Raw genomic sequence first — 8302 nt, 5'->3', positions numbered from 1 at the left:
TGTTTTATGGCATAGTTGACTTTAAGGGAGATTATCTGGGTGAAACTGACCTAATCACGTAAGTCCTTTAAGTCTGGGTCTAGAGGTGAGAGGAAAAAATAAGGAGTCAAAGCACGGAAGGATTTGACTTGCCGCTGCTGGCTAGAAGATGGAGGGGACCCCATGGTAAGGAATGTGGGTGGCAGGCAGGCAGATTAGGGTGGCCCCCAGATGACAGCTAGCAGGAAACGAAGACCTCAGTCCTACAACTGCGAGGAAATTAACTCTGACAAAAACAAGCATGATCTTGGAAGTGAACATTCCTCTACAGCCTGCATTCAAGAACTCAGTCTGGCTGACACCTTGATTTCAGTCTTGAATTTCCCTTACCTTGCCATACCTATAGAACTGTGAGCTAAGAAATAAGTGGGTTTTTTTTAAATTCTTTAATGTGGTAAAATACCGTAATAGGACATTTACCATTTTAATTAAGTGTACAGTTCAGTGGCATTAAGTACATTCACATTGTTGGGCAACCATTACATCCCAAACTGAAACTCCATCCCCATTAAATAATAAATCCCCATGCCTACCCCTTCAAAGCTGCTGGCAACCAGTATTCCATTTTCTTGTCTCTATGAATTTGACTACTCTAGGTACCATACAAGCGTGGGCACACGGTATTTGTCCTGTGACTGGCTTATTTCATTCAACACGTTTTCAAGGTTTATCTACATTGTACGATGTGTCAGAATTTTCTTCCTTCTTAAGGCTGAAGAACAGTCCATTACATAGATACACCACATTTTGTTTATTCCTTCATCCACTGATGTATACTTGATTTGTATCCACCTTTTGGTTATTGTGTATGCTACTGCTGTGAACCCAGGTGTACAAATAACTCTTCAAGTCCCTATTTTCAATTATTTTGGGTGTATACTCAGAATTTCTGGATCATATGTAACTCTACATTTAATTTTTTGAGGAACCACCATGCTGTCTTCCATAACAGCTAAATAGGTATTGTTTTAAACTGCTAACTTTGTGCTAACGTGTTACTCAGCAATTGAAAACCGATATACTTGAGTACTCTCTTTCAACCCTAGAGATAATAACTGCTTCCTACACGTGCTAGTCCCATACTTTCTTTACCTCTCTTTGTAGCTAATCCCCTCTACTAGTTAATAATTCTTTATAAAATTTTCCCTATTCAAATTACTAGTGTGGTGTGTGTCTCCTGAGTGGCCCCTGACAGACTCTTTAAGAAACAGTGTGTTCCATACGGAAGGTAATTTGGAGAACCAGTTTCACAACAGCCTCTGACAGTCACAGCAGATTCAGCGATATCCTTTCATTTTCAGGTGTAAGTTATGAATCTGAATTTGTTTGGGTTTGTTTGGGGTTCAATTCATACCTCTAACCTCCATGATATTGTGTATTCCTGTTTTTAAATAACATATTGGAAATAAATGATAGCACAGTGATCTAAAGAAAAAGACAGAGAGGGATGCCTATGTGGCTCAGTGGGTTAAGCATCTGACTTTGGCTCAGGTCATGATCTCGTTCGGGAGTTTGAGCCCTGTGTCAGGCTCTGTGCTGACAGCTCAGCTTGGAATCTGTCTTGGATTCTGTGCCTCCCTCTCTCTTTGCCCATCCCCTGTTTGTACTCTGTCTCTGTCTCTGTCTCTCTCTCTGTCTCTCTCTCTCTCTCAAAAATAAACATTAAAAAAAAATGAAAGAAAAAGAGAGAAAATTTGAGTCTCATCAACTCTGTCCTTCAATTTGACCACTTGGGAGTTTTTGTGTTTAAAATCTAAAACACCAAAAAGGTATGAACTATAGATGTAATTTTTTTTTTTGGTGGTTCCGAATTTTGATTCATATATTGTTAAATTTGAATACTATGTTTAAAATAGAATTTCACATTCCCCTTAAATTATTTATTTTAAATCTAAGTATGGATCAAGAAAATCGTGATTATTACTGAATATTAAATCTTTACTGAAAATAGTTTTGTTCTATAAAGAAAGAGGGTATATTAAAAAACAAATCTAGCCAGGGTACACGGGTGGCTCAGTCGGTTAAGTGTCCAACTTCAGCTCAGGGCATGATTGCATGGTTTGTGAGTTCAAGCTCTGTGTCAGGCTCTAGGCTGACAGCTCAGAGTCTGGCACCTGCTTCAGATTCTGTGTGTGTGTGTGTGTGTGTGTGTGTGTGTGTGTGTGTCTGACTGCTCATGTTCTGTCTCTCAAAAATAAACAAATATTTTTTAAATGTTTTTAATTTAAAAAATAAATAAATAAAAATAATCTAGCCCAATTGTGAAATACTAGGTATACCACTGGGGGACTATCCCCAGTAATGGTAGCATTAGATTTGTATTCACTGTATAGTTACAAATATTACTTTGTCTTTATTCAATATATTAAAATAATTTAAAGTCAAATAGCAGAAAGAACTACAGGATAGGTCTAATTCAACTTTCTAAATTCCTTTCCCTAATCTTGTGCTCCCTAAATTTATTTCCTTCAACCTTTCTGTACAGACTCTTCGTTTCAAGCTTTGCTCTTAAGACAAAACAGCAATATTAAGGTTTTAAGTTTCCCAAACTTTCCTCTTCTTGGCTGCTTTTTTTTTTTTTTTACATATTATTACTTTGTTGAATATGTTTGCCTGTATATCCATAACTTTTTCCTTCTTCAAACTGGCTCTAAGTCATTTACTACTCACTCCTACCCAATTCTTAAGTAGCTATGTCGTTTGAATGAAAACCCCTCTTCAGTAAGCAATCACCATATGAGATCTCTCCAGTATCTGCCCTTGGAATCCTTACTTTGTCTTGCTTAAGTGTTGAGCCTTCCTGTTGGAGTTTGATGTTGTACTTGATGTTTCAGACTATTCCTTGTTTTCTAGCAGCCTCACTTATTAGGACTGGCTTCAGCTTATATTCTGCTAGGTCTGTAGCAAACAGGCCATTTCATGTACCCCTATTTCTTTTTTTTTTAATATGAAATTTATTGTCAAATTGGTTTCCATACAACACCCAATGCTCATCCCAACAGGTACCCTCCTCAATACCCACCCCCCAGCCCCCATCAACCCTCAGTTTGTTCTCAGTTTTTAAGAGTCTCTTATGGTTTGGCTCCCTCCCTCTCTAACTTTTTTTTTTTTCTCCTTCCCCTCCCCCATGGTCTTCTGTTAAGTTTCTCAGGATCCACATAAGAGTGAAAACATATGGTATCTGTCTTTCTCTGTATGACTTATTTCACTTAGCATAACACTCTCCAGTTCCATCCACGTTGCTACAAAAGTTGGCTGCTTATTTTAAAATAAAATGATGGCAGGGGCGTCTGGGTGGCTCAGTCGGTTGAGCGTCTGACTCCAGCTCAGGTCATGATCTCGCACTCTGTGAGTTCTAGCCCCGTACTGGGCTCTGTGCTGACAGCTCAGAGCCTGGAACCTGCTTCGGATTCTGTGTCTCCCTTTCTCTCTGCCCCTCCCCGGCTCATGCTCTGTCTCTCTCTCTCTGTCAAAAATAAATAAACATTAAAAAATTTTTTTCTAAATAAAATAAAATGATGGAAGGGCACCTGGGTGACTCAGTTAAGTGGCAACTCTTGATTTCAGCTCCGGTCATGACCTCATGGCTCTTGGGATCAAGCCCCATAGTGGACTGTGTGCTGTCAGTATGGATCCTACTGGAGATTCTCTCTCTCCCTCTCTCTCTCTCTCTCTCTCTCTGCCCCTCCCCTGCTCACATACTCACTCTCTCTCTCTCAAAATAAATGGATAAACTTTTTTTAAAAAGGCAGATTATCCTTAAAAAATAATAAATAGTAAAAAAAATAAATGGAAGCACTGAATTCCTCCAAAGAGAAAGAGATGAGGAAAGTAGGCACCTTTTTTTTAAAGTAATCTCTATACCCAAGGTGGGGATCAAACTTACAACCCCGAGATCAAGAGTTGCATGCTCTACCAACTGAGCCATCCAGGTGGCTTTATACAGTTTCTGGCCTTTATACAGTTTGCCTTTATACAGTTTCTGGCCATGGTCCCTTTGAACCAGGGGCTTGATCCTCCCAGATCTGTCCTCCAGGAACTCTTTTGGTCTCTGAAGACCCAGCTGTCTGTCAACCTCATGTCCTATCAGGCCATGAAGCCCAGAGCAAGCACACAGAGGCACCAATTCCCCAACCAAGTGCCCACATATTGACTGGCTACCATAGCAACGAGAGCTGAGCCACATTAGCCCCTGAGCCACCTCGTCTGCAAGTCCCATTGAACCCTACAGCAAGGAGGGTTATCGATTCTCTCCCTGCATAACTGTCTCCTTCCTGCCGCTGCTGAATACTTACTCACAGCAATACTGAGCAGAAAAAGGCCCCCAGATCACCCATGCCCCCCATTCATAACTAAGGGAACACATCAGAATCAGCCTGGAGGCTCTTTAGAAGTGCCTGACACACTGTACCAAAATCCCCAGGGCTGAGGGCTGCATTCATGTATCTCAAAGATGGTGATCCTCATGCACAACCTCAGTTAAGAACCACTGCTGTACAGAGCATGCAGAGTTTACAGAAGGAAATACCAATGGATTTCAGACACAAGATGTTAACCTCACCCAGAGACAAAGACCTCACAAAGTGAACCTATATTTTTTACCCATCAGATTAAGATCTATCCAAATATCAAAAGTTTGATCATCTTAAGACAAAGAGCTAATCCCCCTAGTTTATAAAGTGTTTCTACAAATGAATAATGAAAAGACCAATAATCTAATCTAGTAATAAAAAGACAAAGAAGATGAACAGATAATTGACAGAAAGGAAAATATTTCATTCATAATAAAAAAATCTAATGAAATAACCCATCCAAAGGTACCAAAAGTGTGGTAATACACTGATAAAGTCATAGATGAATAGGTGGTAAGAAGGCAAATTGGTACACCCCATGTAGGCAGTACCTATGAAAATTACAAGCACTTTTCATCTTTGAGTCATTAATTCTACTCCTATGAATTTAACCAACTGATATAGTTGCATACGTGTGAAAAGATTTAAGTACAGGGTTATTCACATGCAGCATTGTCTGTAGCAGCAAAAGATCAGGAGACCAGTTAAATCAATTATAGTACAGCCATACAGTGAAATACTCTGCTAGACAACCATTTAAATAAAAGAAGTGAGATCAATGAAACAATCCCAAGACACCTTATTAAATGAAAACAAATTGGGGCACCTGGGTGGCTCAGTCAGTTAAGCGTCCGACTTCCGCTCAAGTCACGATCTCACGGTCCGTGAGTTTGAGCCCTGCGTCGGGCTCTGGGCTGATGGCTCAGAGCCTGGAGCCCGTTTCAGATTCTGTGTCTCCCTCTCTCTCTGCCCCTCCCCTGTTCATGCTCTGTCTCTCTCTGTCTCAAAAATAAATAAACATTAAAAAATAAATAAATAAATAAATAAAAACAAATTATAAGGTTAAAACAGTATGTGATTAATAACAAAATTATTTTCAGTAATGGTCACTTAATAATCACTAATAATCATTATTTCCTTATAGTTTAGATTTAAAACAATTAACTATTTTTAAAGAATAAATTTCTATTTTAAAAATATTCAAATTCCATACATACACATATAGCATATGTATACTTGTATTATTATACAGATAACCCTAAAAGATAACTTGTATTATACAGACAACACACACACATACACAAACTGATTCCAGGGCAGAGGATCTGAATAGACATTTTCCTAAAGATATACAGATCGCCAACAGGTACATGAAAAGGTATTCAGCATCATTTATCATCAGGGAGTGCAGATCAAAACCATAGTGACTTATCACCCCACACCTGTTAGATCGCTATCACCAAAAAAAAGTAAAATAAAATAACAAGTGTTGGCAAGAATGTGGAGGAAAGGGAACCCTGGTGCACTATTGGTGGGAATGTAAATTGGTGCAGCCACTATGGAAACAGTATAGAATTTCCTCAAAAAATTAAAAATAGAACAACCATATGATGCAGCAATTCCATTTCTGGGCATTTATTGAACAGAAACAAAAACAATAATTTGAAGATATCTGCACCCTATGTTCATTGCACCATTATTTACAATAGCCAGGATATGGAAACCACCTAAGTGTTCATCAACGGATGAATGAAAAAAGAAAATGGGGTGTGTGTATATACAATGGAATGTTATTTGCCCATAAAAAAAGGAGGAAGTCTTGCCATTTGTAATGACCTGAATGGAACTTGAAGGCATTGTGCTAAAGAAATAAATCAGAGAAAGACAAATATCCTATGATCTCACTTATATGTGGAATCTACAAATCCAAGATCATAGATACAGAGAACAGATTGGTGGTTGCTGGTGGGGGCAAAATGGGCAAAGGGAGTTAAAAGGTACAAACTTACAGTTACAAAATAAGTAAGTCATGGGGATGTCATGTACAACATGGTGACTATAGTTAATAACACTGTATTGCATATTTAAACTTTTTTTTTTTTTAAGTTTATTTATTTTTGAGACAGAGAGACAGAGCATGAATGGGGGAGGGTCAGAGAGAGGGAGACACAGAATCTGAAACAGGCTCAGAGCCCGATGCAGGGCTTGAACTCACGGGACATGAGATCATGACCTGAGCCAAAGTTGGCCACTTAACCGACTGAGCCACCCAGGCACCCCTGTATTGCATATCTAAAAGTTGCTAAGAGACTAGATCTTAAAAGTTCTCATCACAAGAACAATGATTTTTTTTTTTACTATGTATGGTGACAGATGTTAACTATACTTATGGTAGTGATAATCTCACAATATATACAAATACGTAATTATTATATTTGTACACCTGAAACTGATACAATGCTATATGTCAATTATAAGTAAATTTAAAAAAGAAAACAGAAGAATTACAAGCAAACCAGGAAAAAAACATAAGTGCTTACCTCCAAGCAAGATGATTAGTTTGCAGATTGTAAAGTAAGTGGTGTGGCTGTAACAAAGAAATCTATTTCCCCAAGCAAGGATACAAAGAGGATGGAGATGCTGGGGATCGAACCCAGGACCTCATGCATGCTAAGCATGCGCTCTACCACTGAGCTACATCCCCACCTGCTGCCAGCACTGCTTTGCTACACCGCTTTCATGAAAGAAAACAGAAATTTCCTCCATTAAAAGAAAACTACTGGTTACAGTGATAGCCAGGAGAGTTTCTTTTTTTTTTTTTTGGGGGGGGGGGTGAGTGGGGAGTGGGTAATGCAGAGAGTGTATATGGGGAGGTAGGAGTTAGAAATGAAAGTAATTTACTTTTCTTTCTATGCTTTTTGTATACTTGAGTATTTTATCATGCAGGCATTACCTACTTAAAGCAAAAAAAGATGTAAAATAAAATAAAAAAGAAAATAAAGGTTACACAAAACCACCTTTCTGCAAAAATGCCCTCACTTTATAGATGGAAAACTGAGGCCAAATAAGAGAAGGGTCTCTCCTATCCACAAATCCTCCAGCTCCCCCAAAAGTGGGACCACCTCCCTCTGAGCCCCAGAATCCTTTGTTCTTTTCAGGGTTAGAGACTCCATGCCTTGTTGCCATCATTTCCAAGCTTCATCCAACCCTCTACCCTCAGTACCCACCTCAGGGCATCCATAATTTTTGTTAATCCTTTCATCCTGCAAACAAAGTTTGTTGAGGATTGACCATGGCCCAGACATGATAAGCTTCAAGGTCAAGGTCCCTCCTGACCTTGTAGATAGGACTGTGCTGTACAGGCTATGCATTAACACAATTTCAGGAAATGTCATCCACATAAACTATTATTTAACTGGTACCCCTTAGATTTGTGTCATGCAAATCTAACTATACCCAGTGGCCTTGCCCATATGTCCAATAGTCCAGTGGAGAAACTAAATTAATAAAAATAATATGTATATATATTTCTTTTCATTGGAATCAGGGCAATGAAAGAAAAGAACCAGGAGTTACAAGAAAGAACAAAAGGAAGGACCTATTTTGAGTTGCACATCAGCCATTATGAGAAAGTGATATTTAAGCCAAGAAATTGTATTAGTTAGGAATTTCTTTAGTTGCTAGTAATAGAGACACAACTTAGTAGCTTTAACAAAAGTTTCCAATTTGTCTTATTCCATGAGAAGCCAGAAGGCTAACAGCCTAAAACTAATTTGGCAGCTCCATCAGTTCAGGGGCCCAGCCTCCTTCTGTCTTTCTGCTTTACATTCCTTAATATGCGGCTTCCATTCTCCTCCGGGTCCAAATGGTTGCCAGACCTCCAGCCACCACATTGGCATCATAAACAACAG

At 38.9% G+C, this 8302-nt stretch overlaps 1 non-coding gene across 1 annotated transcript; it reads right to left on the bottom strand.

Moving 5' to 3' along the window:
• Positions 1-7023: 7023 nt before the first annotated feature.
• On the bottom strand, positions 7024-7095 carry TRNAA-AGC (transfer RNA alanine (anticodon AGC)). The gene has a single exon. It is a non-coding gene; the product is annotated as a tRNA-Ala (tRNA).
• Between the last annotated feature and the right edge of the window lie 1207 nt (positions 7096-8302).

The sequence above is a fragment of the Panthera uncia genome, chromosome E3, assembly GCF_023721935.1.
Source record: "Panthera uncia isolate 11264 chromosome E3, Puncia_PCG_1.0, whole genome shotgun sequence".
Taxonomy (NCBI): Eukaryota; Metazoa; Chordata; class Mammalia; order Carnivora; family Felidae; genus Panthera; species Panthera uncia.
This window is presented reverse-complemented; position numbering and strand designations above follow the sequence as displayed.